The 24,632-nt window shown below is 41.6% G+C and overlaps 1 protein-coding gene across 4 annotated transcripts in view; it reads left to right on the top strand.

Annotated features, from left to right (window-relative positions):
• Positions 1-24,632, top strand: part of nfia (nuclear factor I/A) — a 224,705-nt gene that overhangs the window by 129,650 nt on the left and 70,423 nt on the right. The window lies entirely within an intron of this gene.

Raw genomic sequence — 24,632 nt, 5'->3', positions numbered from 1 at the left:
GTTAGTCTGGTATTATCAGTGACAGACATCCTGAAAAACTCACACTAACTGATCGCTTTGATTAAAAAGCAGTTTCACACCAGAGACAGAATGTAGCTCAGTCAGAGGGAAGAAGTGGGTCCACGGTGCCCAGAAACCCAAGCTGCACTGATGCAGTTTCCCTCTCAGTTTCCACAGCCCAGATCAATACGCTGCTCGATGAGCTGGGCTGGGCTGGGCTGGGCTGGTATTGTCCACAGCTCCACTAGCACATCTCACCAGTGTAAACATCAGTGTGAGGATTTAAGTTCATCCCTTCACTCCCTGACATGTACAGTGAAATTACTGTTAGAATAATAATAATAATAATGATAATAATATCTTATGCTGCTTTTCATGCTACTTAGGCTGGTTAGCACCTACTGGTGAGGGTACACTATATGGACAAAAGTATTGGGACACCCCTCTTAATTATTCAGTTCAGATATTCTGAGCACACCAGTTCCTATCAGATTCTCTGCCTCTAAATATGTGGCAACAGTTTGGGGAAGGCTGTTTCCCTTTTCTCGGGTATGTTCCCTCGTACATGAAGCAAGCTCAATAAAGAAATGGTTTGGTTTGACAGGTTTGGTGGGGAGACCCTGTTAAACCCTGTTTAATCACTTTGATGATTTAGAACGTTAATGGTTTAACTTGGGTGCCTACCGTTCTTTGGATTAAATAGGCATGAATTCTCATCTTTTCTACAATTAAAAGCAGGAATTTTGTCATATTTATATCAGTTTTTCTCCTGTGCGGTTTATCCAACTATTGCCCAAAGGTCTGGTTGGGTAGGGCATGAAAATGAAGTGGAGGGCAAAGGGGGCGTTTGTGGAGAGGCGAGCCGTTAGAGGGTGTGTGTGGTAAGGTTTTAGCTTCAGACAGACTTATGAGCCACACACACACACACACACACACACACACAGTAACCTGAGAGACGGCACTCCCTAACGGCCCCATCGATCCTTCCACACCAACCAGTCTACCACCGACCACCTTTAACTGTTTACTCACGGCTCTGTTAGCAAATACTGCTTTATAACCACAGCGTTTTAACTCGCAATATAAAAATAGAGAATAAAAACGTGTCTTAGTTAAAAGGCTCATAATAAAGTCAGTTTGATCTGTTGATATTAAAGCAAGATCTGTTTTTAAATGTTGTGTTGTGATTTTGGTAAGACGACATGTCGTAGTGCCTGTACCTGTTTGTGCTGGTCATGATCATTATTTATTATACAGTCTTATAAAAACTAGATTTTATTTATTTAGATTTAGTTTTAAATGTTTATATTTCCTGGATTGGTGGAGGCTGAATGATCAGTAATTTGCAGATTCATACAGACCCTGACCAGAGGAGAGGATCAAACCCAGGTGCTCAGACCCATGTTCCTATGCAGCACTCACTTAACCAGCTGTGCCACCATGTCTACCTAGGTAATAACAGTACAGTACTCCAGTAATGTTCACCAACTCCTTTATCACTTTTACTGATAGAAGGGCAACTTGACAAATTAAAGTGAAACTGTGAGTCGTCAGAACTTATTAGCAGCAGTAAAAATACCAGGCAAACCAGGTCTCTGTCCTTCCTTTTTTAATGTAGGTTTATTTTATTATTTATTTTATTATTTTTAATGCTGAGTGCTTATATCTTTTAGTCTTCAAAATAGTCCAGTAATGAGTTTTACCGTCAAACATTAAAGTCATGGGATGTCAGGGATTTTCAGGTCTCACTGGTTTTAGTTTTAGTTTTAAATAAAAATAAATAAATGAATAACTGAGCCCTTCTATAAGTGTTTCCTAAGTGTTAGAGCTGTTGGATGATTTAAACACTGCATTGTGCTTAATCATTTCTGCCATTTCTTTTTGGGTTGTTCCCCTCGTTTACTGGAGTCTGGGACTGTAATGTGTAGATGTATACAGGAGAGTTCAGGTCAATGTACAACCTCTCTCATCTGTGTTAGCTGAAGAGAGAAACACACACACACTCACACACACAGGAAGCTGATTGGACAGACCTGAGGAATCTCACTCATCAGTGGCTCTGAGTTTACACTCCGGCTCCCTCATATCGACTCTCTGCACTGGGATTGTTGTGTGGATCAGATCCGTTAGATCACACATGCAGGAGAGAATCTGGTACAAACACTTGTGTACAGCACTTTGGTTAGCTTCGGCTTTTATAAATAAACTGAATTGAACTGAATTGAAAACGTAGCCTAAAGAAAAGCGTTTCATGTCCTCACTGTATACGTCTTTATTAAATAAACTCCTGCTTTTAATGATTCAGCATGTTTCTGAGCTCTTGTGCTCCAGTGTAAGCTACTGCACCCAGACTGTGGAACTGACAGACAAAATGTTTTATTCAAAATCATAAACAGTCGTGAGTCAGTAATGATGATCTGAGACAGAACGGCATGTTTCAAATTTTTCTCTTTTTTTTTTCTCTCTGTATTGATTCTTTCTAAAAGATATGGTAATTAAGTATTAAAAGAATATTGCTCTCTTTCTTAAATATATAACTAAACTTGGAAATTAATTAAGTAATTTTTTTTGCAACTGAATATTTTCGAAGGTAAATTGTTTTTTAGATGGTAGAAATGTAGATTTTTTTGGTTTTTTAGATGGTAGAAATGTTGATTTTATAGTTTTTTTTTATGGTTAAAATTTAGATTTTTTTTATGTTTAAAATAGACTTTTTTTTTGGAAGGTAAAAATTTTGATTTTTTTTTTTTTTTTTTTTTTTTTGGAAGGTAAACATTTTGATTTTTTAGTTAAATCAAAAGTTTTTTAGTAAAATTTTAAAACTATTTTTTTGTTTTTAAAAATTTAGATTTTTTTGTTTTTTGGATGGTAGAAATGTAGGATTTTTTTAATAGTAGAAATTTTGTTTTATTTTATTTTAATATATATATTTTTATTTTATTTAATACAATTAATATAATTTTATTTAAATATATTTGGATCAATTTTAGGTTTTAGTTTGGGTTTGGTTTTCCAAATAATCCAAATGAGTTAGATCAAGAACTACTGTAACATATACATCAAGCAAAATACAAAATATAAGCACATAAGTCACATCAGTAGGATCAGACATTTAAGTACCAGGTTTTAGTTTTAAAAAGTAAAATTTAGAATGGGTGCATGTCTAAGGTTTACACTACTCTATACCGTACAGTCATGGTAATTATTTGTACATAGATTTGTCTAACAAGCAGCAACAGAGCTGTACTGACCCATGAAACCCACAATCAGGAGCAGAGTTGGGGGGGGGGGGGGGGGGGGTCTGGAAAAAGAGAAAAGAGCGGGAAATGGTCAGCCATTACTGTTATATAATTATGGTAAGTGATGCAGAACCAAATCAATACAACGATTCATCAGTCGAATTCCCCAACTGTTTCAGTCTGGCTCCTGTCACAGTGATGCTGAAGCTTCACCAGCTCAGTATTTCATCAAGGTTCCTCTCACCCACTTTAATCCACTTTAGACACACATCCGTTATTTCCCTGTGCTCACTCATAATGTTAATCAGGCTTTTGTCAATTGATACGCCATTGCTGCTGAAATAACCGTGGCTGAGTGGATCCTCGAGCACTGCAGCCAGGACCAGGACCAGGAACGTAGAGCTTTTCAGTATAGAAACTATATAAGCGTGACTCCGCCCCTGTGTACGAAACAAGCTACCTAATGACACGGTTAGATGAGTTTGGTTTAGAGGAACTCTAGTGGTCTGTACAGAGTCCTGATCTCAACCTCACTGAACATCTTGGGGAGGATTTGCAGTGTATGATTGTGAGCCAGATCTTCTCATGTTGATTATTGCTCTGTATGCAGTAGTAAGAACAATACAGGATCGATCAGTGCATCTTTAAATGAATAAACGCTGCAGGTTTATTATTACACTTCTCATATGATTCTTTTTTTTCGACTGCTCCCATATAAGGGGGCGCAGATGATTCTGCTCTGCATACCTGATTTTGCACAGGATTCCTTTCATAATGCAACTCTCCTTATTTTATCTGGGCATGGGACCAGCACTGAGAGCGCACTAGATGCATGGCAAGCATGTCTGTGTAGATGCCCTACTGATCATTAGCACAGGTGAAGTTAGAACCCTGGATTCCAGTGGATTCATTTGTTAGAGTAGTTGGTTCGATTGATTGGTTAAAGTGGTTGGTTGGAGTGGTTTATTAGAGTGGTAGGTCAGAGTGGTTGGTTTGATTGATTGGTTACGGCGGTTGGTTATAGTGGTTGGTTAGAGTGGTTGGTTAGATTGGTTGGTTAGATTGGTTTATTAGAGTAATTGGTTAGAGTGGTTTGTTAGAGTAATTGGTTAGAGTGGTTTGTTAGAGTAATTGGTTAGATTCGTTTATTAGAGTAATTGGTTAGAGTGGTTTGTTAGAGTAATTGGTTAGAGTGGTTTGTTAGAGTAATTGGTTAGATTGGTTTATTAGAGTAATTGGTTAGAGTGGTTGTTTAGAGTGGTTTGTTAGAGTAATTGGTTACAGTGATTGGTTAGAGTAGTTGGTTTGATTGATTGGTTAGGGTGATTGGTTAGAGTGGTTTGTTAGAGTAGTTGGTTTGATTGATTGGTTAGAGTGATTGGTTAGAGTTGTTTGCTAGAGTGGTTTGTTAGAATGATTGGTTAGAAGGGTTTGTTAAATTAATTGGTTACAGTGATTGGTAAGAGTAGTTGGTTTGATTGGTTAGGGTGATTGGTTAGAGTAGTTGGTTTGATTGATTGGTTAGGGTGATTGGTTACAGTGGTTGGTTAGAGTAGTTGGTTTGATTGATTGGTTAGGGTGATTGGTTAGAGTGGTTGGTTAGAGTAGTTTGTTTGATTGGTTAGGGTGATTGGTTAGAGTGGTTGGTTAGAATAGTTGGTTTGATTGATTGGTTAGGGTGATTGGTTAGAGTGGTTGGTTAGAGTAGTTGGTTTGATTGATTGGTTAGGGTGATTGGTTACAGTGGTTGGTTAGAGAAGTTGGTTTGATTGATTGGTTAGGGTGATTGGTTAGAGTGGTTGGTTAGAGTAGTTGTATTGATTGATTGGTTAGGGTGATTGTTAGAGTGGTTGGTTAGAGTAGTTGGTTTGATTGGTTAGGGTGATTGGTTAGAGTGGTTGGTTAGAGTAGTTGGTTTGATTGATTGGTTAGGGTGATTGGTTAGAGTGGTTGGTTAGAGTAGTTGTATTGATTGATTGGTTAGGGTGATTGGTTAGAGTGGTTGGTTAGAGTAGTTGGTTTGATTGGTTAGAGTGGTTGGTTAGAGTAGTTGGTTTGATTGATTGGTTAGGGTGATTGGTTAGAGTGGTTGGTTAGAGTAGTTGGTTTGATTGATTGGTTAGGGTGATTGGTTAGAGTGGTTGGTTAGAGTAGTTGGTTTGATTGATTGGTTAGGGTGATTGGTTAGAGTGGTTGGTTAGAGTAGTTGGTTAGAGTAGTTGGTTTGATTGATTGGTTAGGGTGATTGGTTAGAGTGGTTGGTTAGAGTAGTTGGTTTGATTGATTGGTTAGAGTGGTTGGTTAGAGTAGTTGGTTTGATTGATTGGTTAGAGTGGTTGGTTAGAGTAGTTGTATTGATTGATTGGTTAGGGCGATTGGTTAGAGTGGTTGGTTAGAGTAGTTGGTTTGATTGATTGGTTAGGGTGATTGGTTAGAGTGGTTGGTTAGAGTAGTTGGTTTGATTGATTGGTTAGGGTGATTGGTTAGAGTGGTTGGTTAGAGTAGTTGGTTTGATTGATTGGTTAGAGTGGTTGGTTAGAGTAGTTGGTTTGATTGATTGGTTAGAGTGGTTGGTTAGAGTAGTTGTATTGATTGATTGGTTAGGGCGATTGGTTAGAGTGGTTTGGGGGCTGAATTGAGTGTAAATTTTCTTTAAAAATGTCCAGTATGGATTGGTGCCAGGTCAGGTGCTGTTTTTATTAAGAACACACAAACGGTATAGATTTTTTTTATCAGTGCAGTGTTTTTATTATAATTATAAATATAGAATAGTGGCTTGTGTGCACTAACAGATTATCATTGTAGCTCGTAGAATAGTCGAAGTGATTGTTTCTGATTTTCTCTGTTTGTTCTGTGTGAATTTAATTTTTCTCTGGAGCTAAAAACACCGCTGTTTAATACTTTTGTCTTCATGTGGTTTTTGGGAAACGGTGGTATTACCCGTATCTTTGCTCATTGCTGCAGCTTATTGTTGGGTGGCGCTGAGGATGGCAGACGCTCAAAGCTGGGTGAGAGCTTTTTCAAAATGGTTGCCAACGCTTTTAAGATGGCTGCCAGGCTGTGAGCTAAGAGGGTGAGGTGTACATTAATAATAAATACTCATCGTATCAGATCATAATATCAGCATCTCCGTGTTATCACTGAATGAACGGAGGGGACGTCTGAAGACCAGCGGCCGTGCGCGGAGGCCGGAGCGGGAGCCGGCGCTTTGTGCCTCTTCATATCAGGATGGTGTTGAACTTGGCACGGAACTTGTTGGCAACGGCGACTTCTGTGTCATCCAACAATGGGAGCCGCGAACATGATTCTCTCTCAGTGTAGCTCTGCCTGGCAGGACGATTTAACAACTATAAGCTGGAGAGGGACAGATGCAAAAAAAATAGAGAACGAAAAAAGAAAAGACGGCGTGAATTAGTCGCTTTTAAACGAGGGCTTGGCACTAAAAACGTCTCTTATCAAAGCGCTTCTTATTGGACGTTCTTGTTTAGTCATTATTGGAAGCATTTGTTTAAGTTGTCGATAGTTAATAAAGCTTCGGAAAATCCGAACGACTCTTTAGATAGCGATTGTTTGTCTTTGTGGCGAAAAGCGACCGGGTCTAAAATGGAGGCTCGGTGCTCGGCACAAAATGGAGGAAGTGAGGAGGAGCTCCATCTCCATAGCGATTCATTTACATCCTTAATGAGTGACATGAGAAAATCCAGATCCAGATTATTTACGTTGTTAATCCATTGAGAGTCGAACGAACGTTTCTTTGAATTCAGAGCTGAATTGAAAAAATTTTTCCTGTGCAGAGAATTTCTCACGTAACCCCGTGCCAGTCTAAAGGACAAAATAGAGCTGTGCCTGGCATCAGTCGGGATTTTCTAACACTCCTGGGTAGATGCCAGGCACTTGGACCAGAGTGCCACACACGACTAGATTTATCCTATGGTTTTTTATAGGCGTTACTATAATCTATAATAATAGTAATAATACTATAATACTATAAACATTTAATTACTATAATCATGACTGTTATTATTACTGCATTTTTACAGGTTCCTCAAACACTTTAATAAATAAAACTCTGTCTACAATCCACCAACATTGCTTTTGTTAAAACTGTACATTTACGCTTGAACTGTCACATGGGGTCTGTTCGAAAACCTAGTGAGCTGCCTTGCTGTCTTACTGCCTACACAAGCAGCTGCTTCAGTAGTTTGTTTGTTTGTTTGTTTATTAGGATTTTAACGTCATGTTTTACACTTTGGTTACATTCATGACAGGAACGGTAGTTACTCATTACACAAGATTCATCAGTTCACAAGGTTATATCGAACACAGTCATGGACAATTTTGTGTCTCCAATTCACCTCACCTCACGTCTTTGGACTGTGGGAGGAAACCGGAGCTCCCGGAGGAAACCCACGCAGACACGGGGAGAACATGCAAACTCCACACAGAAAGGACCCGGACCGCCCCACCTGGGGATCGAACGCAGGACCTTCTTGCTGTGAGGCGACAGTGCTACCCATTGAGCCACCGTGACGCCCTTACCTAAGTAGAGAGGATTCTAATAAGTCATTGACTTATAAGGCAGCGATTCCATCAGTTTTCACTTACTAAGCTAACACAGTTAGCCTTATGCCATTCAAACCAATTTGAAAAACCAGGCGTGCGTCTCAAATAATACAAATAACAAAAACATTCAACTACATTCTGTAAAAAGAGCAAAATGTGATATTACATTATAATAAATAAAACATGAATAAAGAAATAAATAACAGCTCTGAATTGTATTGTAAAGTTCTTGTACGATGAGCCGTACCCTTTCATTTCACCAGCAAACACTTCCCGCTGAAGGTCCTGCTGAAGAGAATATTTCACTCATGTATTATTGAACGCTGCACGAGTGCTGTGGTAATTTATGATTTTCATAAATGCAGCAGAGTGATGCAGCCGCATTGATCAGTTGCATTTTGAGATTGGTGCTGATCATTTCAATTCATTAAATGGATTGTGTTCCATCAATGTAAGATGCACAATCAATAACGCTTCAGAATAATATTTCCCAACAAAAGCATAAATTACTTTCTGTTCTTATGATGAACTCAGTCAAAGACTTTTTTACTTTTAATGTTAAAACACCAACTATTTTTTTAATAATCATTCATTTATTTATGTATTTTATTGGGATTTTAACGTCATGTTTTACACTTTGGTTACATTCATGACAGAAACTGTAGTTACTCATTACACAAGATTCATCAGTTCACAAGTTTATATCAAACACAGTCATGAACAATTTTGTATCTCCAATTCACCTCACTTACAAGTTTTTGTACTGTGGGAGGAAACTACCCACCGAGCCACCGTACTGCCACTTTTTAATAATAATATATTATTAATGATGATATACACCGATCATCCATAACATTAAAACCACCTCCTTGTTTCTACACTCACTGTCCATTTTATCAGCTCCACTTACCATATAGAAGCATTTTGTAGTTCTACAATTACTGACTGTAGTCCATCTGTTTCTCTACATGCTTTTTTTTAACCTGCTTTCACCCTGTTTATCAATGGTCAGGACCCCCACAGGACCACCACAGAGCAGGTATTATTTAGGTGGTGGATCATTCTCAGCCCTGCAGTGACACTGACATGGTGGTGGTGTGTTAGTGTGTGCTGTGCTGGTATGAGTGGATCAGACACAGCAACGCTGCTGCAGTTTTTAAATACCGTGTCCACTCACTGTCCACTCTATTAGACGCTCCTACCTAGTTAGTCCACCTTGTAGATGTAAAGTCAGAGATGATCTATTGCTGCTGTTGAGTTGGTCATCTTCTAGACCTTCATCAGTGCTCACAGGACGCTGCCCACGGGTGCTGTTGGCTGTTGGCTATCTTTAATGCTTAAAACATAATTATTACTTTAATGCTTTGAACATCCAAACCAAAACTTTGGGATCCATATTTGCAAACTTAAACCCAGCTTCATGAGAAATTTCAAATAAAAATGTATAGTTAAAAATATATATATAGAAGTTAATTTATACAGAAAGTGATGTTTCAGTTCACCGTCTTATTTTTACACATATTAAATACCAGCGGTCCATGTTCTAAACAAACCATCATGCTTGTTTGTTTACACGTGTTTCTCATGGCAGTGTTTTGAATGTCACGCGGCAGATGTTGCCGGTCTGGACTGCAGTTCTAAATCGAGATTTAGACAGAGGAGGAGGAAGGAATTGGGGAGCGCACTGTTGGTGTTCTCACCCAGTTTGGCTCGACTCATCAGTCTGTCAGACTGCAGCCAGCTAGGCTTCCAAAACACAGCAAATAGAAAGTGTGCGTTAGTGTGTGTTTGTGTGTGTTTGTGTGTGTTGGCGCGTTCAGGTGAGAGTTTGTTTCCAAGGTGAACTGCTGTATATTTTTAACATCGTCCCACCAAGACCGTCAGCTCCTTCGATTTTTGGTTCGAGGACTGGAGCTGAATAAAGGAATGGAAGGCCAGGCCTGTCTGCCCACATGGCACGGTGTCTGTGGTTTGCTGCTCAGTGCCACCGTCCATGCCAGGTGCAAATGCTGGTCTGTTGTTTATTTACTGAGGCAGATTTGTTTAGCCTGCACTGCCCACAATGACAAGTGAAGAGTTTGTGTTCCTGAGAGCGAGGAAATATTATTCTCGGCTTCTCCTGCTCTAACAGATTCCAGATTCGGCTCCGACGTCAGCGGTGTTTGGTATTCAGCTGCTGATTGGTCGCTTTGTTCTGAACAAATCAAGCAGGGACGGTTTTTTCCAGGCAGATTGAACAGCGGTCATTCTGTGAAAGCTGCTATAAAGTGGAAGATGCATTTCAGGGAATCGAAATATGTTTTTGCTCTGTTACTTTTCAGAAACGCTACCTTTGATACCATGTAGGGTTCTTTGTGTTTGTTTCTTATGGAGAACTCATCATGCAGGGCTGTTTATACTGCCAGTAAAGTCTGAAATTCTTGTAATATGTTATATATTTTAAAAAATCACTGCAGGTGTTTGATCACTTTGCTGATTTGAAATGTAAATACTGGATTACATAAAGAAAATGGTGCTCTCAGAGTTTTGTCCTCCTGCTCTGTTTGTTTGTTTATTAGGATTTTAACGTCATGTTTTACACTTTGGTTACATTCATGACAGGAACGGTAGTTACTCATTACACGAGATTCATCAGTTCACAAGTTTATATCAAACACAGTCCTGGTCAATTTAGTGTCTCCAATTCACCTCACATGAACGTCTTTGGACTGTGGGAGGAAACCGGAGCTCCCGGAGGAAACCCACACAGACACGGGGAGAACATGCAAACTCCACACAGAAAAGACCCGGACCGCCCCACCTGAGGATTGAACCCAGGATCTTCTTGCTGTGAGGCGACAGTGCTACCCACTTAGCCACCGTGTCGCCCCCTGCTCTATTTGAAGTCAGCGTCTTATTTTCTTAGGTTGGTCGTATTTGTTGGTGCTGTCTCTTTTATTATTATTTCTTTTATATTATTTATATTCACAAAATGTTGTACATGGCTTTTTAAATTTAACCCTGACCGTCTAAAGGTACTTTAACATTTTTAACCAGTTAGTCAACACATTTTAGTTTATTACAGGTAATTACTATAATCATGACTGTTATTATTACTACATTTTTACAGGTTCCTCAAACTCTCTCTTTGATCCACCAACATTGCTTTTGTTAAAACTGTACATTTACACTTGAACTGTCACATGTGGTCTGTTTGAAAACCTAGTGAGCTGCCTTCCTGTTTCACTGCCTACACAGGCAGCTGCCTCAGTAGAGAGGATTCTAATAAGTCATCGACTTATAAGGCAGGTTATTTGAACACGCTACTCAGACAGCAATAACATCAGTTTTTGCTTACTAAACTAACACAGTTTGCCTCATGCCATTCAAACCAATGGGATGGGGTGGCATAACGCGCTAGCATGTTAACTAACATCTCCCTCTGTGTACCGAAAACAGCTGAATTCGCTGACAAGCCCGAATTTGCAAGTAAGCGACACGTTTATACAAATTAAAAATCAATAATTATTTATTTACATTTCTCCGCGCCGTCTGCCATATTTTTTATTCTTCTGTGAGAAAGGTTGTGCCGCACTGAATGCTGGGATTGCCTCCACCGCTAAAGCAGCATCAGGTTCTCACTCGTTCTTGAATCAAAATACCGTTGACATTTTAAGATACCTTACTAGTGAGCATCTTAAGGCATGTAGGATTTCGAACAGCCTCCTTCTTGCATAGGATGACGTAAAATGCTGTCTGTGTAGAGAACGCTCTAGGTTTTCGAACACACACATGGAATCTAAGCGACCTTGCTGAGGAGAAGTAACTAGTAAGCAGAGATGAAGCTATTTGAGGTGAGCACAGCGGTATGTGATCGTTTGGCCATTTAGACATTTTGTGTTGTTAAACCAGGCTCTCCTTGCTTTATTTGTCCTCTTAAGTTTTGCTTAAGCCGTGTGACAGATAATGAGACTCAGACTGAGGGTCTCTAAACAAGCGTGCTTTATAGAAAGCTCAGTTTTACTGTTTAAATATTGCTGGAGGTTTTTGCTGATAGAGAATCATTCGTATCTGACACCACGTGTGCTTTAATTATGAGAGGAAATGGATCGAGCAGGTTTACTCCAGCCGGCTTCTACAGACAGGTGTGTCCATACTTCTGACAGCACTGATCCCCCATCATGCATCTCACCTCACTTCACCCCCTCTGCAGCTGCAGACTGTCAGTCGGGCTCTCCGTGAGTCGTGAGTTACTGCACACACACTCGGATCCACTCCCCAAAAGCACAGCGCACTGAGCTGCCCCCCATCGTCTCACCAGGGGAAGGTCTCACGCTACTCACTCACGTTACGTCTCCAGCAAACGCTGATCAAACTGACAACACCTTTAATCGTGTATCCTCACACACGGCCCATGTCCAGCAGGAAATCAGGACTGACAGAGGTCAAACATGGTCATTCTTCCCCCCTCACAGCACATCCAGACCCAGAGCTGGGATGAACACGATACCCAAAGTTCTCTCTGAGCTCTTCTCCTGGACCGTGTGGACCAGCCGGTGTTGTGTAGAGTGTTTTACTGGAGCTTCCTGCTGTTGAAGCAAGGGCAAACAAAAACTACCTGTGTGACTGTGCTGTGTCTTCATATAAAGAAAAAATGCCAGGATGGTTCATACTGTCAGTATCTGCAGTACTGTACTCATATCAAAGCCAAACAAAGAAAGAAAATTAAATTGACAAAACAAAACACTCACAACATGCTTTGTCATAAAAACCAACAATTATTTTCAGAAACTGTCCTGTGTTATCATTATTTGCTAAACTCAGTTCATCCGTTTTTATTCATTTATCAATAATTACATTCACAGCATTTGTCAGACACTAAAAGCTACTGACCCATGTTACTGAATACAGTGCAAACAGGGTTAAGAGGGTTAAAAGCCTCGCAGGAACACGTGGACGCCTGATCGGGTGTGTATTGTATTGTATGTGGAAAAGAGAACGATCCACTTCACAGTGGACAGAAATTTAAAGGCCTGCTGGTAACCTTCGGGTACCAGAGTCCATAGAACCACAGTCTTTTAGATCAGTGGTCCTCAACCACCGGGCTGCAGACCAGTACCAGTCCGTGGGTCATTTATAACCGGGCTGCACTGTAAGAATAAATAATTAGAGATCGCTACATCAGCAATGAAAACACTGCTTCCATTGCCAACACACGGGTGTTTATAGTCTCATATCACCCCCAGGTGGAAGCAGTGTAGTTATTCTATTTTATATCTTATATGAAACCGATCCGTGGTGCAAAAAAGGTTGGGGATTGCTGTTTTAGATGTCCTGTCGGGTCAGAGCAGTTTGAACAGTGTTTAGGTGGGTGGTCCTAATGTTTTGGCTCATATTGTGAGTAATACAGAATGTGGTCAGTGTTATTTACATTTTACTTTTACATTTTCAGCATTAAGAGATTTACAGTTGTGACAGTATACAATCTAAGCAATTAAGGGATAAGGGCCTTGCTCAAGGGCCCAACAGCTGCAACCTGGCAGTGGTGGGGCTTGAACCGGCAACTTTCTGATTACTAGTCCAGTACCTTAACCACTGTGAATAATAGATTTTTATAATAATAATGCAGCTGAATGCACTATTGCCATGTATTATAAGTAAGGCCGTACAGACTGTGAAATCACTCTTTTCCCATTCACATTTAAAGTTTGTGTTTAGCGACTTAACTTGTTTTATTCACGTCGCGTTCTAGTGCCTCATGTTTACTGGTTAATCTGCGTTATGAGGCATCCTAGCAGTCCTACAGCAATTCAGTTAGCAATCAGTTAATCAAAATGTCCAAGATGTTGAAGCTTAAAGCAGCTAAAAACACGACTCGGGTACCTGAGTTTGGAAAACTCCCAAACGATTCTGTGGATGCAGGGAAGGGGCGAAACACGGATGAGAATTTTAGTCTTTGAGACCGTCGCTGGATGTTTTAGGTTTACATTCAACTATTAGGGTAGCTGTACTGTGTATTGTAGCTTCCATTTATTCTATTATTTGATTTGACTGCTGTGAAATGTGGCTCTTTTCTTTAAGAATCCATGGAATTTGTGATTTTCGAAAAATGAGGTCCGTGAAATTAAGCATGTTTTACAGTGAATTCAGTAGAGCTCTAATTATTACACTGACCAGCCCTACTTACAGGTACATTTCATTATGTTAATTATGCGAGTAAATTGTCACGGTACGTGTCCACTTGCTAATTAGCCTTCCTCCATCTGTGTGCAAAATAAAGTCTGTAGTGTGTCCGATGTTTTGTGTTTGGTTAACCCAGTGTGAGAATCATGATTTGCAGAGCTTCTGCTTTTACCATCTATTGACATGTACGCTCCAGCCTGCCAGCACGTTAACTATGAGTCTGTTCTGTTGTGTAGTTACATTTTTGGAATCGTGCATTGTAATAATGGTGGATCTCTGGTTACTTGAACCCTCCACCCGCCTCACAAACTTTTTACAATCTGTATATACCACCGTATGTACTAATTCTGGTATTTCAGCTCTAAGTTCAAGTACTAATGCATTTCAGTGTGGGTACAGATTGATTTCAGACTGTTTTTGGTTTTCTGAACCGAAACTCAGGGATATATCTTGATATTTCTCCACACAAAGGCTACGAGGGGTCAGAACACACATTATAACCATGACAAGCTCTGCCTCTCTCTCACAGCCCGACTATTTACAGAGCGAGAGATAGCGACAGAGGAGGAGAGCGCTCGAAACGGAGAGTAAATTGAAAGCTGCTCGGGGCTGTATATTTCAGCTTCTCTCCAGGGAATGCTGGGATCCTGCTTCTCGTTCTGCCTTCCTGGGAAAAGGCCAACGAGTTTTTTTTCTGTCTTCCTCCTCCTCCTGGTGTAGCTTTTCCTGTCTGAGATCACAGGATCACAGTGATAGACTCTTTAGCCTATCACAGTTACGCTTAAAGAGAGAGAGAGGGCAAGAGACATAGACTTTATCATAGAGGAACTAAGAGCATGGTCAAGGTTCCACAGCCAGTCTCCTCAGTCCTCCTGGTGTTCTTTCTTCTAATTAACAGCAATCAGACACAAAAAGTCTCTTTTGGTTTGATTTGCCTCCTTTGTTTCTTTTTTTTTGTCTTTCAAGATAAAATGGTAGGAGCAAATAAATAATTGAACAAATTTCAATCAGCCATAACATTAAAACCACCTCCTTGTTTCTACACACACTGTCCATTTTATCAACTCCACTTTCCATATAGGAGCACTTTGTAGTTCTACAATTACTGACTGTAGTCCATCTGTTTCTCTACATGCCTTTTTAGCCTGCTTTCACTCTGTTCGTCAATGGTCAGGACCCCCACAGGACCACCACAGAGCAGGTATTATTTAGGTGGTGGATCATTCTCAGCACTGCAGTGACACTGACATGGTGGTGGTGTGTTAGTGTGTGTTGTGCTGGTATGAGTGGATCAGACACAGCAGCGCTGCTGGAGTTTTTAAATACCGTGTCCACTCACCGTCCACTCTATTAGACACTCCTACCTAGTCGGTCCACCCTGTAGATGTAAAATCAGAGACGATCGCTCATCTATTGCTGCTGTTTGAGTTGGTCATCTTCTAGACCTTCATCAGTGGTCACAGGACGCTGCCCACGTGGCGCTGTTGGCTGGGAATTTTAGGTTAGTGGACTATTCTCAGTCCAGCAGTGACAGTGAGGTGTTTTAAAACTGACTATTGAAGAACAGCATGAAAGGGGGTAACAAAGCATGCAGAGAAACCGATGGACTACAGTCAGTAATTGTAGAACTACAAAGTGCTTCTATATGGTAAGTGGAGCTGATAAAATGGACAGTGAGTGTAGAAACAAGGAGGTGGTTTTAATGTTATGGCTGATCGGTGTATATTTATGCTGTACCACTGCTTATTCCAGGTCTGGGTCACGTTAGGTCCGGTTTCCCAGGAATTACTGAATGCAATATATTAACACACCCCAGACAGGAAACCAATTCATCAAGGGGCCTCGGCCATCCTATCCCTCAGACATAGTCAATCATGTCTGTATATATAGAGCTGCTGGGGAATCAAACCCTTCATCCCGGTGGTAGTGGGCTAACGTTACTTCCTGCTGTGTCACCCAAATGCCCGGCAATGCAGACATACATACATACAGACATACATACATACATACATACAGACATACATACATACAGACATACATACATACATACAGACATACATACATACAGACATACATACATACAGACATACATACATACATACATACATACAGACATACATACAGACATACAGACATACATACATACATACAGACATACATGCATACATACATACAGACATACATACATACATACATACAGACATACATACATACATACAGACATACATACATACAGACATACATACAAGTAGAAAGAAGATAAATCCAACCAATGGGAACAAAGTGATGGGCATGGCTTCTTCAGCAGGAAACACTGGGCACAAGGCAGTAACATCCTGGACAGGGTGCCAAACCATTCTCAGACATAGCCAGTCCATGTAGATGCGAATGTCTGTTACTAAATGTTACTAATTTGTGTCTAATAATGACAATTAAAAATTAATTTCTGTATTTGAAAAGCTTCACATTCACATGTGTATGAAGAAGGTTTTGCTGAACTAGATACCAGGGCAGTTGTAGCCTAGCGGTCAAGGTACTGGACTAGTAATCAGAAGGTCACTGGTTCAAGTCCCACCACTGCCAGGTTGCTGCTGTTGGGCCCTTGAGCAAGGCTCGTAACCCTCAATAGCTTAAACTGTATACTGTCACAGTACTGTAAGTCGCCTTTGGATAAAGGCATCTGCTAAATGCCATAAATGTAAAAACACCAGTCTATCCCGCCAGCGTCTCCCACTAACAGCAGCTGAGCCGCCCCGGAAGACTCGTCTTCTGTTAAAGAGCTCGTTGATTTATAAGTCGTGCAGTAGCGAATTCAGGTCTGACATTTTCCAGTAGGGTTTGTGTTTGATTATTTTAATGAATAGCTCTTTTTATTATGAGGTCTGTTTTATTCTGTACCGTGACTGACGTTCGTAAAGGAAATAACACAAGAAACTCCGACCAAACGAATCACTGAGACTCTGTACAGTGTTTTATTGTTTCTTGTGAGATTGAAACAGCGGCTTTTATTGGACCGCAGTGATGCAGTAATGTCATCGCTGAGAGACCGCAGAGCAGAATCTGCTTTTATTTTTATACTAACTTTGTTAGACTGGAGCAGAAAAGTCCGGATGAGCTGATACATGTTACCTCTGTGATAGAACTACGTCTTTAGGTCCTGTTGCGTAGTGAAGTTCAGCTAGTTCATGATTAGTGAAACTGAGGCCATAAGCTAAAAAATCTGTTCCACTTATTATTAATAAGAGGTTTGTTCTGTTGTATAGTCACATTCTTACAATCCTGCACTGTACAAGTGGTGGATCCCTTGTTATCAGAGCGTAGAACCCATGTTGTCATGCACAATTATTTTCCAAATAAAAAAAAATATTACTTTAAAAATAATCATTTCTGTATTTTAAAGCTTTTGTATGGTGATTTTGTTTTGTTGAGCTAAGCCCGGGGAGACTTTTAATTATGATTTTTTTTTTCTTATTGGCAAAGGTTTACACCGTCCAGGCATAACATTATGACCACTGACAGGTGAAGTGAATAACACTGATTATCTCTTCATCACGGCATCTGTTAGTGGGTGGGATATATTACTCAGCAAGTGAACATTTTATCCTTAAAGTTGATGTTAGAAGCAGGATGAGCTTGGGCGAGCGTGAGGATTTGAGAGTTTGACAAGGACTAAATTGTGATGACTAGACGACTGGGTCAGAGCGTCTCCAAAACTGCTGCTCTTGTGGAGTGTGTCCCGGTCTGCAGTGGTCAGTATCTATCAAAAGTGGTCCAAGGAAGGAACAGTGGTAAACCGGTGACAGGGTCATGGGCGGCCAAGGCTCAATGATGCACGTGGGGAGCGAAGGCTGGCCCGTGTGGTCCGATCCAACAGAAGTTGCTGAAGAAGTTAATGCTGGTTCTGATAGAAAGGTGTCAGAATACACAGGGCATCACAGTTTGTTGCATATGGGGAGGCAAAAGGGGGACCAACACAATATTAGGAAGGTGGTCATCATTGGTGTATTTATTTATGTATTTTTTATTTTTTTGCTTCAGGTTACTGGCTGTAAAACTTTGTTCTGGTCCTGGTTGTGCTTGGGTACGGGTAGGTGTAAATAATCAAGTAAATGATTGGGTGAATGTGTGATACCTTGTGACACTAAACCCTAAGTTCAGAATACAGAGTAAAAGGATTTGCAGACCATTGCTGTCTGTTTTTATTTACGTTTTCCTGTTCTGGTCCGGGTTGTTGTGTTACATGAACATGGCGAGTGATGGCAGGATAGAATCTGAGCTGAAGTGATGAGGTGTAATTAAACTGAGCTCTACATCTTCTGTCTGAACACTTGTGGTTTGTAAAATATGGAGTGAGCAGGAACGTGGTAAAAGCTGAAGGAAAGAAAAGCAGAATCCACCTGTTACAGTCATATCTGCAGTGGGTATCATTGATGATTTTGGCAGCCGGTCGGGGCATCTACACAGACATGGGATGGCTGAAGCTTTGCAATGGATTGACGCCCTGTCCAGGGTTTTCCTGCCTTGCGCTCAGTGTTTCCCGGTGGAACCGGACCCACCACAATCCTGACCAAGATCAAACGAAAATCATTTATCACATAAATGCAAATCCAAAATCTGCTTCTATTTCCCGGCTTTTCTGTGTTGAACACCGTGGTGTAATTGCGTCCCACTCGGTCGAGTCTGTAGGCATGGCAGAGCCTCCGACAGTCCACAGCGTCTCTTTCTCCTGCACCGTCTGCTAGTGAGAAAAAAAAAACCACACAAGTAAAAAGAGGGAATTAAAAACCTGAGGGATGATACTTGTGAAAACACTGGTCTGATCCCTGGAGCTTCACCTTTCATTGATAGGACAGAAAGGCCTGTTTGTATTTCTAAATTAGGTTTCTGCCTCCTTGTATTGGCCTGTGTGTGTTTGCGAGGCCGCTGCGTAAAGGCCTTTAGAAAGTGAGGTTTAACACACAATTGGATTACAGAACAGAGGCTCTCGCTGAGAATGCAGCCCACTGAGGAGAGGACCTGCGAGAGCTACAGATGGTTTAGTGCATGCATAATCAAACAGGCTGGTCTCTCTCTCTCTCTCTCTCTCTCTCTCTCTCTCTCTCTCTCTCTCTCTCTCTCTGTGTGTGTGTGTGTGTGTGTGTGTGTGTGTGTGTGTGCACCCCTGTAACTCCTCCAGTCCAGCCTGAGAGGCCAGAAGAGACGGGGGGTCTCAGACGGACGAGCTGGGAGCCGTGACACTCCAGCACGGGGCCCTAATGATCTAATCAGGGAATCAGCTCGCCAACAAGACATGATATCAGTACTGTACTCACTTACTGGTGCTCTTACTGGTGCTCTTACTGGTGCTTACTGGTGCTTACTGGTACTCCCTGGTGCTCACTTGTACTTACTGGTGCTCACTGGTACTCACTTGTTCTTACTGGTGCTCACTGGTACTCACTTGTTCTTACTGGTTCTCACTGGTACTCACTTGTTCTTACTGGTGCTCACTTGTTCTTACTGGTGCTTACTTGTACTTACTGGTGCTCACCAGTACTTACTTGTACTTACTGGTGCTCACTTGTTCTTACTGGTGTTCACTGGTACTCACTTGTTCTTACTGGTGCTCACTGGTACTCACTTGTTCTTACTGGTGCTCACTGGTACTCACTTGTTCTTACTGGTGCTCACTGGTACTCACTTGTTCTTACTGGTACTCACTTGTTCTTACTGGTGCTCACTTGTACTTACTGGTGCTCACTGGTACTCACTTGTTCTTACTGGAACTCACTTGTTCTTACTGGTGCTTACTTGTACTTACTGGTGCTCACCAGTACTTACTTGTACTTACTGGTGCTCACTGGTACTCACTTGTTCTTACTGGTGCTCACTGGTACTCACTTGTTCTTACTGGTTCTCACTGGTACTCACTTGTTCTTACTGGTGCTCACTTGTTCTTACTGGTGTTCACTGGTACTCACTTGTTCTTACTGGTTCTCACTGGTACTCACTTGTTCTTACTGGTACTCACTTGTTCTTACTGGTGCTCACTTGTACTTACTGGTGCTCACCAGTACTTACTTGTACTTACTGGTGCTCACTGGTACTCACTTGTTCTTACTGGTGCTCACTGGTGCTCACTTGTTCTTACTGGTGCTCACCAGTACTCACTTGTTCTTACTGGTGCTCACTTGTTCTTACTGGTACTCACTTGTTCTTACTGGTGCTCACTGGTACTCACTTGTTCTTACTGGTGCTCACTTGTTCTTACTGGTGCTCACTGGTACTCACTTGTTCTTACTGGTGCTCACTGGTACTCACTTGTTCTTACTGGTACTCACTTGTTCTTACTGGTGCTCACTTGTACTTACTGGTGCTCACTGGTACTCACTTGTTCTTACTGGAACTCACTTGTTCTTACTGGAGCTCACTTGTACTTACTGGTGCTCACTTGTACTTACTGGAGCTCACTGGTACACACTTGTACTTATTGGTGCTTACTTGTACTTAGTTGTACTTACTGGTGCTCACTGGTACTCACTTGTTCTTACTGGTTCTCACTGGTACTCACTTGTTCTTACTGGTGCTCACTTGTTCTTACTGGTGTTCACTGGTACTCACTTTTTCTTACTGGTTCTCACTGGTACTCACTTGTTCTTACTGGTACTCACTTGTTCTTACTGGTGCTCACTTGTACTTACTGGTGCTCACCAGTACTTACTTGTACTTACTGGTGCTCACTGGTACTCACTTGTTCTTACTGGTGCTCACTTGTTCTTACTGGTGCTCACCAGTACTTACTTGTTCTTACTGGTGCTCACTTGTTCTTACTGGTGCTCACTTGTTCTTACTGGTGCTCACCAGTACTTGTTCTTACTGGTACTCACTTGTTCTTACTGGTACTCACTTGTTCTTACTGGTGCTCACTTGTACTTACTGGTGCTCACCAGTACTTACTTGTACTTACTGGTGCTCACTGGTACTCACTTGTTCTTACTGGTGCTCACTTGTTCTTACTGGTGCTCACCAGTACTTACTTGTTCTTACTGGTGCTCACTTGTTCTTACTGGTGCTCACTTGTTCTTACTGGTGCTCACCAGTACTTGTTCTTACTGGTACTCACTTGTTCTTACTGGTGCTCACTGGTACTCACTTGTTCTTACTGGTGCTCACTTGTTCTTACTGGTGCTCACTGGTACTCACTTGTTCTTACTGGTGCTCACTGGTACTCACTTGTTCTTACTGGTGCTCACTGGTACTCACTTGTTCTTACTGGTACTCACTTGTTCTTACTGGTGCTCACTTGTACTTACTGGTGCTCACTGGTACTCACTTGTTCTTACTGGTGCTCACTTGTACTTACTGGTGCTCACTTGTACTTACTGGAGCTCACTGGTACTCACTTGTACTTATTGGTGCTTACTTGTACTTAGTTGTACTTACTGGTACTCACTGGTATACACTTGTACTTGCTGGTGCTCACTGGTAAACCCTTGCACTTACTGGTGCTCACTGTAAATCATTTTAAACACACTTTATGGACAAAAGTATTGGGACCCTCCTTTTAATTATTGAATTCATGTGTTTCACCCACAACAGTTGCTAACAGGTGTAATAAATATAAAGGAAATGATAAGCTTCCAACTTTAGGGAAGGCCCTTTCTTGTTCCAGCATGACTGCCCGTGTGCACAAAGCAAGATCTATAAAGACATGAAAAAAGATAAATTTCCTTAACAAATCTGAAACCTAACATCATCTCTATGACTGGTCTAATGGTCGTCTGTTTAAACAATAAAACTTGAACTTGATCTAGAACCGGTTCTGTTGGACTCTGACAGTACCGTTTCTTACTTAACAGCTTTATTCCATCCGGTGCTTCACTTTCAGACCCAAACAAGCGTATGTTCCATGTGTTTCAGCCTCTGTTCTCATCTTTTTGTCTGTGGTGTGAGAACAAAATCCCGTATAGATAAGGACGGTCCCTCCTCTGTGTTTGAGCGCGCAGCAGAAAGAGCGGCTTGTTATGCACTTGTATAGCGGAGGGGGTGGACGCGCTGAACAGGCCTGTTTATGCATCTATTTAGTCGTTTGTTGTTTTGTGTCTTTTTTTGTGTGTGTTTATTTCGAGCGGGAGGGTTTTTTTTCACCCTCTCTGTCTCTCAGCGGGCCCTCGACGGGGGGTAAATGCAGATGAGACGCACTAGGTCTGGGTCTCACGCCTCATTTGCATTTTTAATTAGCGATGGCCAGTGTGTGTGAGAGCACTCGGTACGTGGAGACTGTGTGAAAGTAGCTCGGTGCACACACCCAGCGCCCAGCCCCTGCGCAGCCCGCAACACCACGCTGCTTTCACTTATCTCTGGGCTGTTGCTGGGGGGACGCGACCCTTTTTGTGTGCACGGCCCGCTCTCCAGATTTCCTTTGTTTTAAGCTGTTGATGCAGACGACGGTGCCGGGCTGAATTCAAACAAGTCCTTAAATTATTTACTTTGTTCAGAAAGAAACGCTAGATCTTTTTTTTCAGTCTTTTGTTTATTTTTAGCGGCGTTTTTAGTATCAACAAAATTGGCGCTTTTCATTGGTTGTGCGTCATTGATTTTCAGATAATGGAGCCACTGAAGAAGGTGAAATCGGCTTTTCTGCCTGGCAATCATGTGTAGGGTTCTTTATACAAAGAACCTAACACAGACTCAACCTAAGGCTGTTTTTTATGTTTCTCCAGACCCAAAACTTTTCCCCCAGATATTGAGTTCTTACTATTTTTACATTCGCACAATTCATTTCGTATCACATTGCTTGCGACTCTTTCTCCGATGAGCCCTTACACCCCGAGTCACAGCAGGCCTTTCGCTTTGAGTGGATATCTGCAATATTTCTCTCCCACGGACAATTTTATCCGCAGTGCGAGATCAATACTCACCCCGGCATCTAAATCATGCAAAGGGGGGTCGGAGGGGTGGGTCCGGTTCTTTTCAGATTTTTTGGCTGCAGTAAGAACCATTAAAGAGACAGCATCAGGACCGAGCTAGGTCTTTAGATAGTCGGCGTAATGCATCTTTGCTTATCCTGGCCGTAACGACTAATGGCGCTGTTAACCAGCACTTGTTGGGAGAAGATTTCTCCCATTAAATTTATAGGATTTTTTAATACGAAAGATGAAGCACTTCCAGGTCTGGAGGGTTCTCCATTCAGGCTTATTTCCATAAGTGCTGCGACCGCCAGTAGATCAGCCACCTCGGCCGGCCTCTCTCGTTCACTCGCTCTCTCACTGGCTTCCGCTTTGAGCGACTCTTGCCAACGGGACACGGGCTCGACATCCGATCAGTGCCTACACTGTTTTACTTGCTCGTGTGTCAAATATGCTGAGACATTTGTTCACGAAATATAAATCAGCTCAGAAGCTACAGAAGGAGCTGGCAGGGTTCAGGAGCTAATTCAGGACGGACGTGGTTCTCTGGTCTTTCCCGGCCGGTGGTGAATTCCCTCTGATTTGGGTGCAGTTCCACTCTGAAGTGGAGGGAGGAGAAAAGCTGACTGAGTTGCATTTGAATCACTGCATCGATCCAGTGCGGCGTCGCTGTGTGTCGTCTCCGTTTACATGAGCTATAGCTCTAATCTGTTATATCTGCTATCAGGCTTTATGCTGCATTATCTGAGCATGCTCTACACAGTCATCTGCTCTGCTCTGTATGAGACTGGTAATCCACTGGAACCACAGTGGAAACAGAGACACTACACTGCACTGGAGTGTGTGGAAGGTCTCTAACTGTAACTTTAGACAGCTTTAGATAGCTCTTAGTGGGATGTAGTGGTGTGCACTTTACTACCATTAAAGTTAAAAGTCTGGTTTGTCTGGTTCCTCTCAACGTTTCATTCTCAGCTTGCCAATCAAGGGTTCTGACATCTGTAAAACTGCTTTGAGACCTTGTCCACTGTAACATACAGTAGAACCTCGATTTAACAGACTAAAAGAGGGGAGCACTGGTCCATAAAATGCTATTGTCCGAAACAGCGAGTTTTTTTTTACAGGGGGTGTGAAAATATACAATATACAAAAGTGCTAAACATGGACATATTACATGCACATAAACAGTAAAATGAACAACATAAATAGATATGTAAATATGTCATGTAAAAGCAGTTAATAAATATTAAAGTTGGTGTACTCTACTACCCTGTGTGGTGGATGAAGTGTTTATTTTGCTGTGATCGTATAGTGGGAACTCAGTCTATCTGTTATTTTGAGTCTAAAGCACTGCTGGTGGCTACTGGTCCACTGCTGGTGCAGAACAAAGCACTAGAACTTTCAAAAATATAGCATAAAACCGAGAAAAAGGTGAGAACAAAGCGAGCCTCCCGACAAAATGAAGCCTATCACTGATGTAAACAGAGGGACGTGCGCCGGCTAGCGGAAAATTACTGAACTACTACTGGTGTTGGTACGATTCTCACAGGAATTTGAAACAATCGGACCAGACATTTGATTTCCCAGATTTTGTCCATTAAATCTGAAATCATCCGTCTATAAGTGAAAGGACGACTAGGTGGTGCAGCGGTAAGATATGCTAACCCACTACTGCTGAGATCCAGGGTTCAAATTCCAACGCGCACTTTTTCCGGTATAAATTGGACGGGTTGCATCTGGAAGGGTATCCAGTGTCAAAACTGTGTCTGGTATGCTGACCAGA

The sequence above is a fragment of the Trichomycterus rosablanca genome, chromosome 17, assembly GCF_030014385.1.
Source record: "Trichomycterus rosablanca isolate fTriRos1 chromosome 17, fTriRos1.hap1, whole genome shotgun sequence".
NCBI classification, from domain to species: Eukaryota; Metazoa; Chordata; class Actinopteri; order Siluriformes; family Trichomycteridae; genus Trichomycterus; species Trichomycterus rosablanca.
This window is presented reverse-complemented; position numbering and strand designations above follow the sequence as displayed.